At 45.3% G+C, this 16,178-nt stretch overlaps 1 pseudogene; it reads right to left on the minus strand.

The window, feature by feature from the left end:
* Nucleotides 1–2,571: 2,571 nt before the first annotated feature.
* Nucleotides 2,572–2,689, minus strand: LOC124778570 (annotated as a pseudogene).
* Nucleotides 2,690–16,178: the final 13,489 nt, after the last annotated feature.

Here is a 16,178-nt window from a genome sequence, read left to right on the forward strand (position 1 = left end):
ATAAGCTGATAACAACAGATGCAATACTACGACAAGTTTCTCTTTAACATTCCTAAGACTCACGAAAATCCATGATTATGAGGTTTGATGGTCCTCTACACGTTGTTTTAGGAGTTCTAAAATGTGTTTTCTTCTTCTTCTTCAGCGTGTGTTATTGTTGTCGCTGGTGTGCTGTCTCTAGACCTGCAGACTTTAATATTTTGTCCTTGTAAGTAGGCTGTTTAGGTTTTTATGTTGGTAACGCCACGTAGTACTCTATATGAAAATCAGTCTGTGGCTGGTTGACATTGTTGGAATATTCGCTATTGTGGTGTTGGGCAGATGGATGTGAACAGCTTGTAGCGTGGTGCAGTTGGAGGTGAGCCGCCAGCAGTGGTGGATGTGGAGAGAGAGATGAGAACAGACGCTCTGGACGTGTGTCCGCCAGAAAAACGAAATTTGTAAAGACGAATGTCATGAATATATATATATATATGATGACTTTTCAACACTATTAAGGCAAATACATTGTTTGTTCTCTATCAAAATCTTTCATTTGGTAACTATGCCTATCAGTAGTTAATGCCTTCAGTAGTTAGAATCTTTTATTTAGTTGGCAGTGCTGGCGCTCGCTGTATTGCAGTAGCTCGAGTAACGAAGATTTTTGTGAGGTAACTGATTCATGAAAGGTATCGGTTATTGTTAGTCACGGCCATTCTTTTGTAGGGGTTTTTGAAAGTCAGACTGCGTTGCGCTAAAAATATTGTGTGTCAGTTTAGTGATAATCAGAATAAGTAAAGAGAGAAATGTCTGAGTAAGTTCAGTTTTGCTCAGCTGTTTGCAAATCAAATAACGTAAGAGGTTTCCTAGCACAGTCATTTATAATTTTTCTAAGGGGATGTTACATCCTTTTAAAATTGAGACTGTGCGAAAATGAACAGTTTGGTGACACTGTGTGTGTGCTTGCCTTGTAAGTTTGGCGCGTAACATCGCGTATCTTGTGTCGGAATACGGGCTCGTTTGCTGTAGGAGAAATCTCCACACGGGCAGTGTGACTGCGTCTGGAGCAGCGTGGACTGTCACCACGGCAACTATTGTTGCGGCTTCCCTTGGCATGTGAACAGTAGCGCACCCAACGGCAGCACTGGACACAGTTGGCGTTGTGTTTTCAGACAGGTCCCTGTCCCGCGTCCACTAGCATGATGGAAGTAGAAGTTTGTGGAGGCTCTAAGGAAAACAAACGTTCCCAAATTACATTCGACATCGTCATACAAAAGCATCTCCTGGCTTGATGGTATAGGGTGCCAGCAGGTATACAACACAGTCGCCTCTGGTGGAAATCAGCTTTACACTTCTGCCTTGCAAGGCCGGTGGCTGCGCCGTATTTTATAGGTAGTCGTGACATACTTCAACAAGATAACGGCAGACTGTATGGTGTCCGTACTGTCCTGATACAGTTCGATACAGATCCGGTTCGGCTGTTGCCTTCTGCAGCACGCTTTCCAGATCTCTCACCCGTTGAAAACATTTCTTTATGGGTTGCCAAGATACTGACACGCCATCCCTCACCGTAACTACGATAGATGGACTCCGGAGTAGAGTTGAAACGGTAAGGAGACTGGGCCTACTCGTTATCACCGATTCTTTCTAAATTTATAGTACCGCTGTACACAGGGCTTGGCCAAAAATGAAACTCACAGATGTGCGAGCTCCATGTAGACAAGCATTTAAAAAGAAAATGGCGAGGTACGAGTAGGACGCACTCTAAGAGTTCCGTAAACAGTTTGATATATAGACAAAAAAATGGTTCAAATGGCTCTGAGCACTATGGGACTTAACATCTATCGTCATCAGTCCCCTAGAACTTAGAACTACTTAAATCTAACTAACCTAAGGACAACCCACAACACCCAGTCATCACGAGGCAGAGAAAATCCCTGACTCCGCCGGGAATCGAACCCGAGAACCCGGGCTTGGATATATAGAGAGTTCATTCATTCTGGGAATAGAGAGCTTAGCTATGTTTGCCTGTTACTGACATTGATACCGGCGCCACAATTAACGTACCGCAGTACGTAGACACTGCGCAAAGACTGAAGCGCGACGTCAAGTCCAAACCCGCGGGAATGTTAAAGCAAAAGATCATTCTATTGCAGGATAATGCCCGCCTGTATGTTGCCAAGGCTGTTCCGACTACGCTTAGAATTTCTCTGGGAGACCCTTGCACATTCTTCATAGAGCCCTGATCTCTCCCCATGGGATTTCCATATTTTATCAGTCCTGAAGAAACACACTCATGGCCTTCAGTTTGATTCGGACGAAAAGGTGCTGGTAAAGATACAATCGTGGTTCCGTAGGCAACCGCAAATGTATTTCAATTTCTTTGATCACTGTGGAATAAATATGTTAACAGTTATGGTGATTGCACTCCGCCTTCAGGCCACAAGTAGCCCATCGGGACCATCCAACAGCCGCGTCATCTTCAGCTGAGGATGCGGATAGAAGGGTCGTGTGGTCAGTACACCGCTCTCCCAGTCGTTGTGATGGTTTTATTTAACCGGAGCATTACGAGGCTGAGTGCACTCTGAAAAATGGCAACAGCGCATGGTGGCCTGGATGGTCACCCATCCAAGTGCCGGCCACGCCCGACAGCGCTTAACTTCGGTGATCTGACGGGAACCGGCGTATCCACTGTGGCAAGACCGTTGCCTGCTACGGTGATTGCTTTTCAAATAACAAACAATTTACTAATTTTTTTCTGTGTGCCTCATTTTCATTTGATTGCCCTTATAGAATGGACAGGACAAGGACTGGTAAGGTGGGAGAAATAGGGAAAGAGAAACCCACGCAAGAGACGACAGAAAAGGCATGAGCATCTTCAAACAATGAGACTTCGAAGGATGCCGAGACAGCCGCTTGTAATTACGCCAGGAGGCAACAGATCTAGAGGAAGACCGAGAGACGAATGGATCCACGGAGTCAAGGGGTGCAAGATGAAGAGAGGAGTAGATTGCAACAGAGTGGAGGGGTGAGCAGAAAAAGATAGAGAGACATTTGTTCTGAACAAACCCAGTCAGGGGCTACTAACTGCAGAATATGATGGTTATGACGACGGTTCTTTATACTGCACTGAGGTGTCAAAAGACATGGGATACCTTCTAATACCGTGTCGGACATCCTTCTTCCCGACGTAGTGCAGAAACTCGACGTGGCATTGACTTAACAAGTCGTTGGAAGTTCCTTGTAGAAATATTGAGCCGCGCTGCCTATCTAGCCGTCCATCTTTGCGAAACTTTACCCGTACAGATTTTTGTGCACAAACTGACCTCTCGGTTATGTATTATAAATGTACGAGGGGATTCATGTCAGGTGCTATGGGTGACCAAATAGTTCGCCCGAACCGTCCAGAATCTCCTTCAAACCAATTGCGAACAACTGTGGCCCAGTGACATGTTTGGGAACATTAAGTCAGTGAATGGCTGCAAATGGTCTCCAAGTTGCCGAACATGACCGTTTCCCATGTCGACAAGGGAGAAGACTAATAGGGAAGAGGACAAGGAGGCACAGAGCATTGCTGTGTTACCATATGTGCAAGGGGTCACCGAACGTATTGGCAAAATTCTACGAAAAGCCGACATCAAACCAATTTTCCAAAGCAGAAACAAAATATCAGACATGCTCGGTTCTACCAAGGATGCAGTTGACAAACTACACACAGCTGGCGTGTATGAAATTGGTTGTGCGTGTGGATTAGTCTACATAGGTGAGACGGGACGTCCGATTAGCACAAGGCTCTCGGAACATGAAAGATGTATCCGCCTGAAACAACACACTAAGTCAGCAGTGGCGGAACACCGAGACGAGTGCGGGAAACCAATATTCTTTCAAGAAGCCCGCGTCCTGGCGAAACAGCCTCTCACTTTCAAAGATTAGAGAGGCGATAGAAATAGCCAAAAGACCCGCCAACATGAATAGAGAGGACGGGTACGAGCTTCCGAGGTCTTGGCTGCCTGCAATAGCAGGGCTACAGAGCGGCGGCAGAGCCGTGGCGGCCCATGCAGACACGCGGAGAGCCGCAGTAGTGGTCGCGAGCACACAAAGCAATGGCACGCCGCAGCCGGCTTCTGGACAGCATGGAAACAGTGTGACGTCACAGCCATCACCTGTTCGCTATTCGTCCGTTTCCTCCAATGGGGTGGATTAATATAAATACCAATAGAAAACAGCTATTTCAGCCAATGACAGATAATAAAGGAAACACCAATAAAGCATACCTTTCACCCCTCCTCCTCCTCCTTTTACAGCCAATCAAGTAACGACACGGTTTTCTCGTGCAGCTATTTAAGGAACCAAGTGTGTTCATTTAGCAGTTAACGCAAGGCCCTGATGAAGGCTAGCTGCAACGCTGGCCGAAACGTTGGCGCATTTTAAATTATGACGATGTGGTCTGATACCCTGAAGAATTTTATTGAAGATGACCGTTTCGCCGTCAACGACCGTTTCAGTTGGACCGGAGTATCCATTCCATTACAAGTAAACACAGCCCACACAATTATGGAGCCACCACCAGCTTGCACAGTGCCTTTCTGACAACTTGGGTCCATGGTTTCGTGGGGTTTCCGGCATACTCGAACCTTACCATCAGCTCTTACGAACTGGAATCAGGACTCATATGAGCGGGTCACAGTTTTCAAATCATCTACGGTCCAACCGATATGATCAAAAGCCCAGGAGGGGCGCTGAAGATGCCGTCGTGCTGTTAGCCAAGGCACTCGCGTCGGTCCTGTGCTGCAGTAGCCCATTAACGCCAAATTTGGTCGCACTGTCCTAACAGATACGTCCGTCTTGCGTCCAGCACTGATTTATGCTGTTATTTCAAGCAGCTTTTCTTGCCTGTTATCACAGACAACTCTATGTAAACGCTGCTGCTCTCGGTCGTTAAGTGAAAGCCGTCGACCACTGTGTTGACCGTGGTAAGAGATAATGCCTGGAATTTGGCATTCTCCTTACACTCTTGACAGAGCGTATCTCGGCAGTTTGAGTTCTCTGCAGCCGTCCATACATGTGCATATCGCTATCGCATGACTTTTGTTACGTAAATATACAGAGTGGTCCGAAATTCCCGTTACAAACTTCTAGGACATATACAGGGTAGTATAGAAAATTTTGAATAGCAACCCATGTCCGTAATCGTATCGTTTCCGTTCTACGACGGTTTCAGGTCAGATGTGTACCTCGGCAACGTCTGCTTAGGGCAAGAGAAACGTCTCAGAGTTCCCTGTCCTGGTATGAAACAGGATAGACACGATGGCGTGTACTACGTCAAACGATCCCCAGATGTCACTTATTGTCCACTTTGCTGTAAGATGTAGCACCGCCTCACTTTTCACTGACTGTCCGGAGACATTTCAAAAGACGGTATGGTGAAAGATGGATAGGACGGGGTGATCCAACCGCGTGGCCGCCACGATGGCTGGATTTAACCCCTATGGACTACTTCTTGTGAGGTCGTATGAAGAGCCTAATTTATGAGACTCCTGTAGAGACAGAGGAAGATCTGCTGGCACGAGTTCTGGCCGCTGCACAAGACATTGAAGAGACACCAGGTGGGATGGAGAGAGTGTACCAGAACATGCTTCGGAGGTACAATGTATGTAACAACGATGGTGGTCACCACATCGAGCCGCTCAGGTAGAGTATCCCGGATGAAATCATGATAACGTGCTCCATTGAGCGTAGGTGGAAGAACATACTGACGAAACTAAAATGAGCTCTAACATGGGAATTAAGTTTGGCCGTACCTTTTTGTAACACCCTACATATTGCTTATGTACAGTGAGTCTATCCTTGTGATGCTTCTTCGTGTTTTTAGTTACCAGCGTGTCGTTCCTGTTGATTTTAGCATTAATATTTAGAGTGAAACAACACCTAGCTGTTCTGTGTTGTTCGTGGACCGCCACCCCCCCCCCCCCCCCAAGCTGCCTCTTCCCTAATGTCCACCCCTCGCACTGCAGCCCCTCGCTACACAGCCTCCAGGACACTGGAGAGAAACTTGGCCATCTGCCCGGCCTCTTTGGCGCGGCGGCAAGTGGATACCTCCCGTGCGGCATCGCTGAGTGGCCGACAACGGGCGAAGCCTGTGGGTCTCGCTCTCCACGGCCCAGTCTGGAACCCAGAGCAAACTGCCGATCTGCTAATTAAAAGTTGTCTCGCGGCTACAGCACCGCTGCTGGCTGGATGCCGGGCACAGGATTCCTCATCACAGCGCTGATCCTGTCCCGAGGCAGAAGTATAGAGAACACAGAAATGCGAGGGGCTGAAGCGGGGATGAGCACGGTCGGGGAGTGGGCAGGCGGCAGACACAGAGAGTAGAACTGTCAGGGCCTGGCATGTCGGCCCCTTATCTTAATTGGCCGACGGTCGTCGGAATCTTTCGGGAAAGACTCGTGGGCTCTTTTGCGGAAATACTGGGAAGCACCGTTCCCTTTCTCTGTACAAAAGCGGTGTCTGTATCTAGATACCGCCGGCGTGAGACGGAAGTTCCAGAGTGAATACTGTGTCTGTTAAATTCCTTGCGTACTGATTGGTTATAATTAAAATGCAGCTATTCACAGAAGTCCACTGTAGGCTGAAATTATCGTGAGGCAGCGAAACTTGGTGGAAGTGTGTTAATGTGGAACCGGATTACGCTGGAAAATTTTTTTTTTCCAATTTTGGCCACCAGTTGCAAATTTGGAACTGTGAATGTAGGAAAGACGTGTGTGAATGTTCCTGTATGTAATCTACTGGAAACAATAAGTGGGTAGAAGAGGTCGAACGTGTGGGGGCAGACATAATGTTGCCTTCATTATTATCTAATGCTTCCATAATTTGTTCAGTATGAACAATGGAGACGTCGACGAGGTGCTGTAGAGCGTCATATTTGCTCCTGGTGGCCAAAATTGGAACTATTTTTTTTTCCCCAGCGCAGATCGATTCCTTATTAACGCATTAGGATATCTACTTCGTTTCGCTGCAATATTATAATTACAGCGCACTCTGGATCGTCGTGAGCAGCTGCATTTTAATTATGAACACCAGGTAGTTCTCGGCTAACTTGGAAACATGATTAGTGGAGGCATGTGAAGATAACGTAACAGGCTTGTAATGCCGAACTGACAGTTGTTTCCATCGAGTTATTGTCACTTGTGTACAACAGCCGTCTCGTTACAAGGTGGCGCAAAAGGGCGTTAGAAAGTTCTTGTCTATTACCACGAAAAATTGAGTCAACTATCGTCATCATATTTGTGCTACAGAAGACAACCTGAAATTTAACACAAGAGGCGCCGGCCGGGGTGGCCGAGCGGTTCTAGGCGCTACAGTCTGGAACTGCGCGAACGCTACGGTCGCAGGTTCGAATCCTGCCTCGGGCATGGATGTGTGTGATGTCCTTAGGTTCGTTAGGTTTAAGTAGTTCTAAGTTCTAGGGGACTGATAACTACACAAGTTCAGTCCCATAGTGCTCAGAGCCATTTGAACCATTTGAACACAAGAGGCGTTCATAATCGTTTCCTTCTGCAGCAATGAGTGTTTAAACGGAATTCCTTGATGACTTTCTGAAGAACACCTCGTAATACAGTTTCCTGGAAACTGTATTACGAGGATCTTACAGCGTTGCAGGTACATCTTTGATGACCCTTTTCCTTAGGTTCCTCCATAAGAAATATTCACACAGGTTGAGACCGTAACTAAAAGGGGGCAATTTCCACTCCATGTCTAATGAGTGCTAAGGTGTCCAGGAACACAAATATCCGATATCTGACTGTCGTCTGAAGAAAATGGAAGAGGTTCGTAGTACAGTGTAGACGCGCTCCATTCTGCATGAGCCAGTAGTTTTAAAGCTTTTGGTGGCGTAGTACAGTCGTTAGAAATTCATCTTTCAGAACTTGTCTGTGTTTGTCTGCTGTGGCAGGTGCCTCAATAAAAAAGGGACCAATAATGCGCAATCAGTACTGATTGCACACCAAACAGTGACTGTTTGTCGATGAAGTAGAGGAACAGCTTGAACGTATTGATTCACAGTGCCGCTGTCCCAGTGTTAATGCTTAACATTGTGATATGTGAATTGAGATACATCAGTGAGTGAGCTACAGAATTTTCAGAGCTATACTGCACCAATATCACGAGGAGAATCATTTATGGCATACGATAGAACTACAGCAGACAAACATTTTCTAACACATATTCTGCCCTACCCTGTGTATGTCTATATTTATTATATCGTGCCGGCTACTGCCATCAATATATCTTTAATTATGCTTACTGGAACATGCGAATGAGGGGTGTGTACTACACAATACTCATACATAATATGAAAATTAATAACATAATACGTTTTTTAAAATTTCACTAATCAAAACATAGAACTTGCAAAACAACGTTGTGTTAGCACTAGTTAATTTTGTATTGAAGTGGGTCTCAGCTATTGACTTAGCTCAAAATTTTATTAAAGATGCAAACAGTAAGCCGGGAGGTGTCACTAGTACGGGGAATGTTGCTTTCATTATACTTCCATTTTTCCTTCAGAGATGACCCACTCTTAAAATCGATGAAGTGGCAAAAATCTGTGATGTGGGAAAAATCGGTGAAGTGGGACAGATGCGTTCCATTGAACCTAACTAGATACATGTCTTAAGGTGAACCTAAAATTTTCAATGTTAGGTAAACTGCGAATTTTAGGAGGATTTCACCAATATGGCAGCTATGAAAAGAAGTATAATAAATCAGTAACAAAACAAAAAATAGTTCAAATGGCTCTGAGCACTATGGGACAAAACATCTGAGGTCACCAGTCCCCTAGAACTTAGAACTACTTAAACCTAACTAACCTAAGCACACCACACACATCCATGTCTGAGGCAGGATTCGAACCTGCGACCCTAGCAGTCGCACGGTTGCAGATTGAAGCGCCTAGAACCGCTCGGCCACTCCGTCCGGCCGAGAGGATCAGTCCAGTCACCAAATGTCCTCTCTTTCCAAGAGCTCCTCCACATCCGCTAGTCGATGTGATCGCGCTTTTCATCCATAAAGATGGAATCAGGGCCGAATGCACCCCTGAGAAGACGCTCACGTGGAAAGCGTACAGGGTCACAATAATGTCGATCAGTGAGTCTCCCGTGTTCAAAGATTTGGAAGTCAGTACTCCCACGAACCATTACGCTTCCCCACACCACAACACGTTTTCCTCCAAAACCGTCATCTTCGACAACATTCCTGGATACGACACATGTTCCCACTTGTCGCCACGCGAGGGTTTCCCGTCCGTGGTGATCGCATACACTGTTAAGAACGATGTCCCGCCTTTTCTAATTTCCAGGGGACAATTATAAATCACGATGGCTTCAGTGTAATTATTGTCTTTGAATGAAAGTGTCATTCCCGTTCGTCTCATTGCATATTTCTCCGACTTACCTTACTGTATTGTAGCACTCCTTTCTACACATGCTCAAAGCTTCATCGAGTTACACACGCAAGTCCCAAAGAAAATGGTATAAACACGTAAATTCAAATACAGAGATACGTAAACGCGCAGAATATGGCGATGCGGTCGGTAGCGCCTAAATAAGACAACAAGTGTCTGGCGCAGTTGTTAGATAGTTTACTGCTGCTACAATGGAATGTTATCAACATTTGAGTGAGTTTAAACGTGGTGCTACAGACAGCGCACGAGCGATGGGACACAGCATCTCCGAAGAATCGATGAAGTGGGGACTTTCCTGCACAACCATTTCACGAGAGTACCGTGAATATCAGGAATCTGGTAAAACAACCAATCTCCGACATCGCTGCGGCCGGAGAAAGATCCTGTAACAACTGGACCAACGACGACTGAAGAGAATCGTTCAACGTGGAAGAAGTGCAACCCTTCCGCAAATTGCTCCAGATTTGAATGCTGGGTCGTCAACAAGTGTCAGCGTGCGAGCCACTCAACCAAAATTCATCGATATAGGCTTTCGGAGCCGCAGGCACACTCGTGTACCCTTGATGACTGCACGACACAAAGCTTTACACCTCATGTGGGCCCTTCAACATCGACATTGGATTGTTGATAACTGGAAACATGTTGCCTGGTCGGACGAGTCTCGTTTCAAATTGTATCGAGCGGATGAGACGAGTACGGGTATGGAGACACGCTCATGAATCCATGGACCCTGCATGTCAGCAGAGGACTGTTCAAGCTGGTGCAGGCTCTGTGATGGTGTGGGGTGTGTGCAGTTGGAGTGACATGGGACCCCTGATACGTCTAGGTACGAATTTTGACAGGTGGCATCTACGTAAGCAACATGTCTGGTCACCCACATCCATTCACGTCCATTATGCATTCCCACGGACCTGGGCAATTCCAGCAGGACAATGCGACACCCCATACGTTCAGAAATGCTACAGAGTGGCTCCAGGAAGACTCTTCTGAGTTTAAACACTTGCACTGGCCACCAAACTCCCCAGACATTAACGTTATTGAGCGTGTCTAGGATGCCTTGCAAGGTGCTGTTCAGAAGAGATCTCCACTCCCTCGTACTCTTACGGATTCATGGACACGCGTGCAGGATTCATGGTGTCAGTTCCTTCCTGCACTAGTTCAGATATTGTTCTAGTCCATGCCACGTGGTGTTGCGGCACTTCTTCATGCTCGCTGGGGCCTTACACGATATTAGGCAGGTGTACCAGTTCCTTTGGCTCTTCAGTGTGGAACTATACAGGACAGTGCACGTCGTTTCATCTTGAAGTTATTGACGCAAAAACAAATTGAAAGTAAGCATTCACTATTGACCAATTACGAATTTTTAGTCATTATCAAGCATCAGTCAGATTACCTCTATGCAGCATGTCGGAATTTATGTAGCATTGTAAGGTGTATGCTTCGCCGGCGATGGGGGAGGCATGACAGAATCTCTGACCAGAGAGTAGTTTATCGTTAGTTGTTGCTTGTCGCTTGTCTGCGGGAGTCTGCAGTAGTAGTCAGTCGGATACAGTAGCCTGCGGGTGTCGGCATGCGTCGGCTGTGTGCTCTGCTCACGACTCTGGAGGATGAGTATTGTTGTAGAAGGTAAAGAAGCAGCATCGCGCATATTTAATAATATATGTTAATTGTAATTTAATTTGTTCACAAAAATGCCCCAATAATAATTTTTATAAAGTAACTTTTTTTAAAGAAAAGTATTGATTTCAATTTAAAGAATTTTTCCACTCTTTTGAAGAAAAAGCATTCATTTCAATTTAAAGAATATTTCCTATGCATTCCTTCCAAGAATAAAAAAAATATACGCCAGCATTGCACGAAGCTGTGTCGACAAATAAGAGCAGATATAGTTGCAGTTTTTATTGAGGTAAGAATTTTGCTTTTGTTATTCAGAATACAGGGCCGAAGGTCAGCGCTGCTGTCCTTATAAAATTTACCAGATATTACTATTTCTGTTAGGAGGTTACATTTGGTTCATGATTCATTATTCAATTAATATTATTGTGTGGTTCATGGACAATTTTTATTCATTAATTTTTTTGTGTGGGGAGTTTACGCTTGGCTCCATTTTGCATTATTATTAAACATTATATTTGTTGGGAGGTTACACATGGCTCTATTTCAAATTCATATTTATTAAATTATTGCGGGGAGGTTACAGCATGTGAATCAGCTCACCAACTGACATGCGGAACCACTTATCACTTATAAACACTGAAGCGATCACTGAGAAACCATTTCCACACCACTATCAAACGTATTCTCGTGGTACACTAACGAGAATAAGTTTGATAATGGTGCAGAAATTGTGCGGATTCTCAGTCATCAGTTAAGTACTTATAAACGCCTCCAGATGTGTGATGGTGGATCGAGTTGCATGCGACATGTGTTAAGACACGTTACGTATAGTTTATCTGAATGTTGGTTGATAATGATTAAGAAATCGAAACAGGCCCGTAACAAAGAAAATTTGAAATTTTACATACCGTAACGGGCAATGCTTCCATTTGAAAAGTATATAGAAGTTGTGGACGAATGTGGAAGTTCAGTTATCAAGTTAAAAATAATTCCAATCTTCTGGCATCGATCAAGATTTTCTAGGTATATGGCAAAGACCGGAACGTAATCCCCTCTGAAATACTCCCAGTTAACAACATATCTCTCCTAATGCAAATTTCCTGGGACTTGCCTCAGAAGAACGAACCGCAACAAATTCTCCACTGCGCCGGGTGCACCCGTAAATCAAAAGTAGAGTCGTCCTCAGACCAAAGGCTGGTTTCAACACCATAGTGCTTTGCTATACGTGGTAGTATTGGAGGTCAGATGTCTCTACCTTCCTCTGACCTTTGACTTGATCAACCCAGCGAGATATAATTGGACGTAAAGTTTAAAATTATTTGTGAAACAAGGTGCAACATTTTAATTTTCTTACTAACATTATTTAATAGATCCTTAAATTTTGCACGAGCAGTATGCTCATAAAAGGGTTTTGATTTCGTCTACGTCAGCACGGCAATAGATCGTTTTACCGAAAATCGGGGTGGGCTCTCCACAAAGCCTGTCGCCAATTTGGAGCCCATTTCCTGTCTCGTTTGAAGATAAATGAGCGTCGCTGATTACAGAATATTGCTGGGAAATTGGGTAGGAAATCGTCATTAGCATCTTATCGTTTGTCCGTAACCCAAGTAAAGCTGAAGCTAATCGACAGAGGCTACAGATTATACAGCAAATTTGAATGTGCAAATTGATCTACTTAACCGCCACACTTTATATGCTCAGATAACAATCTAATAACTCTGTACTGACTGTTCCGCGAAGAGAGTCACGTTCTGGTAAATAACTGAGTTGCAGTAGCAAGAAAGGACTTAGAACGATACACAACAAGGATTTTTGCAGATTTAATTAGTCTGGTTTTTGCTCGTGTTCATTACGCTTAAATAGTTTTTTTTAGCACATTTTACACTGGGGTGGCAAAAGTGATGGGCTATTTCTTGCCGGCCGGAGTGCCCGAGCGGTTCCAGGCGCTACAGTCTGGATCTGCGCGACCGCTACGTCGCAGGTTCGAATCCTGCCTCGGGCATGGATGTGGGTGATGTCCTTAGGTTAGTTAGGTTTAAGTAGTTCTAAGTGCTAGGAGACTGATAGCCTCAGAAGTTAAGTCCCATAGTGCTCAGAGCCATTTGAGCCATTTGAACCATTTTTGGCTATTTCCTCAGATCGTGTCAGACCTATTTCCCAGTGTAATGCGGCAGCACGATGTGGCAGGGACTCAACGAGTCATCGGAAGTCCCTTGCAGAGATACCGAGGCATGCTGTCTCTCTAGCCGTCCACAGTTGCGAAAGTGTTGCCCGTGCAGGATTTTGTGCACCAACTGACATCTCGACTATCTCCCATAAATGTACGATGGGATTAAGGATGGTCGAACTGGGTGACCAAATCATTCGCTTGAACTGTTCAGAATGTTCTTCAAACCGATTGCGAACAATTGTGCCCCGTAACATGACGCTTTGTCATCCATAAAAATTCCATCGTTGTTTGTGAACATGAACTCATGAATGGCTGCAAAAGTTCTTCATGTAGCCGAACAGAACAATTTCCAGCCAATGATCGGTTCAGCTGGACATGAGGGTCCACTCTATTCCATGTGAACACAGCCCACGCCATCGTGGAGCCACCACCAACTTGCACAGTACGCTGTTGACGACCTGGTCCATGGATTCGTGGAGTCTGCACCACACTCGAAACCTGCCATCTGCTGTTGCCAATTGAAATAGGGACTCATCTGACCAGGCCACCGTTTGCCAGTCGTCTAGGATCCAATCAATATAGTCAGATGCCCAGGAGAGGCGTTGTAGACGATATCGTGCTGTTATCAAAGGGACTCGCGTTTGTCGTCTACTTCTCAACCAATTAGCTCCTCAATTGGCCTCACAAGGACGTAGTGCATCACTCTTGTCAACAGCACTCTGCAGACCTGGCTGCGATCCATTCAACTGCTAGCCAAGACCGACAGCGCGTAACTTCGGTGATTTGACGGCCACAGATGTTACCATTGTGACAAGGCCGCTGGCAACATTCTAAATGATTTTATTTAAATCGTAATTACATTGTTACTCTGCAACAAGCTATTAGAGGCCACACGTCCCTTGTAGCAAAATATTCCTGTAAAACTTCCGAAATTTTGTCACTGGATATGAGGTTCATCCTGCATAAGAAGCTAATACCGGGTGATCAAAAAGTCAGTATAAATTTGAAAACTTAATAAACCACGGAATAATGTAGATAGAGAGGTCAAAATTGAGACACATGCTTGGAATGACGTGGGGTTTTATTAGAACAAAAAAAAGTATTGCTAGACGCGTGAAAGATCTCTTGCGCGCGTCGTTTGGTGATGATCGTGTGTACAGCCGCCACTTTCGTCATGCTTGGCCTCCCAGGTCCCCAGACCTCAGTCCGTGCGATTATTGGCTTTGGGGTTACCTGAAGTGGCAAGTGTATCGTGATCGACCGACATCTCTAGGGATGCTGAAAGACAACATCCGACGCCAATGCCTCACCATAGCTCCGGACATGCTTTACAGTGCTGTCCGCAACATTATTCCTCGACTATAGTTATTGTTGAGGAATGATGGTGGACATATTGAGCATTTGCTGTAAAGAACATCATCTTTGCTTTGTCTTACTTTGTTATGCCAATTATTGCTATTCTGACCAGATGAAGCGCCATCTGTCGGACATTTTTTGAACTCTGTATTTTTTTGGTTTATTAAACCCCATGTCATTCCAGGCATGTGTGTCAATTTGTACCTCTCTATCTACATTATTCCGTGATTTATTCAGTTTTCAAATTTATACTGACTTTTTGATCACCCAGTATGTTAATTTTAAGAGTTTCTGTGAGGAGCTTAGAAGTATCTGTAATTCTGTAACTGTTTCTTAAGTAGAAGATCCTTTGAATTCCAGAGAAACAATATTGGGCCTAAGATTGTGTCTTGTTGGACCTCACAATTCCGCCTTCTACCATTCTGATTAAGGAAGAACACAGTTACGTAGCATCACATCCGTACAATTCAATGTCCTGTTTCTTCAGTTTACTCGAGGCCAATTACAACCCCTGTCGTTAATCGATTCATCTAATATTCCAACTGACGATTTCGACGTCTGATCTTCCTCTCTTATTCCCTCCCTTTCCTCTGATTCTCATGTCCGCTCCCCACATCTTTTTCGGTCTTGTCGCTCCCTCCACCCCTCTTCATTAGACCCTCCTCGTACGCCTGTGTCACTTCTCTCTCTCTCTCTCTCTCTGTCTCTGTCTCTCTCGCACATGCACACGCACGCACACACACACACACACACACACACACACACACACGCACGCACACAGACACACGCACACGCCTGTGCACTCGCCGCGAATTTCCCTGAGCTCGGAAACGGACGTGCGCAGCGGTCTGAAAGCGGATTTCCGGTGAAACGCATGAGCCACGGTTCGCAGCCTTAATCCGGGCCGAGTGCGGTGCGGGGCTGCGGCTTACGGGTTGCGGCCTGCACCTTGGTCACTCAGGTGGGGACAGCGTCGCGGCATTAAGTGCTCCCTTGCGCTCGCCTGTAACACTACGCAACCCGAAATCCGATTTACATGCATTCTCAGCCGGTCGCGCCGAAGCACCGAGCATCGCATGGCACAGTACCATTCAAGTGGACTGAATACCAGCGTTTCGCTAACTTTCTGGTTTAGGTTGCAGTGTTTCGTCTTGCATGAAATGCTGCATTATGCTGAAAGCTGGAGTGACGAATTCACTCCGACGCCACCGAAGGAATTTATGGCAATATACAGGGTGATTCAAAAAAAATACCACAACTTTAAAAATGTGTATTTAATGAAAGAAACATAATATAACCTTTTGTTATACATCATTACAAAGAGTATTTAAAAAGGTTTTTTTCACTCAAAAACAAGTTCAGAGATGTTCAATATGGCCCCCTCCAGACGCTCGAGCAATATCAACCCGATACTCCAACTCGTTCCACACTCTCTGTAGCATATCAGGCGTAACAGTTTGGATAGCTGCTGTTATTTCTCGTTTCAAATCATCAATGGTGGCTGGGAGAGGTGGTCGAAACACCATATCCTTAACATACCCCCATAAGAAAAAATCGCAGGGGGTAAGATCAGGGCTTCTTGGAGGCCAGTGATGA

Source organism: Schistocerca piceifrons, chromosome 2 (assembly GCF_021461385.2).
Source record: "Schistocerca piceifrons isolate TAMUIC-IGC-003096 chromosome 2, iqSchPice1.1, whole genome shotgun sequence".
NCBI lineage: Eukaryota > Metazoa > Arthropoda > Insecta > Orthoptera > Acrididae > Schistocerca > Schistocerca piceifrons.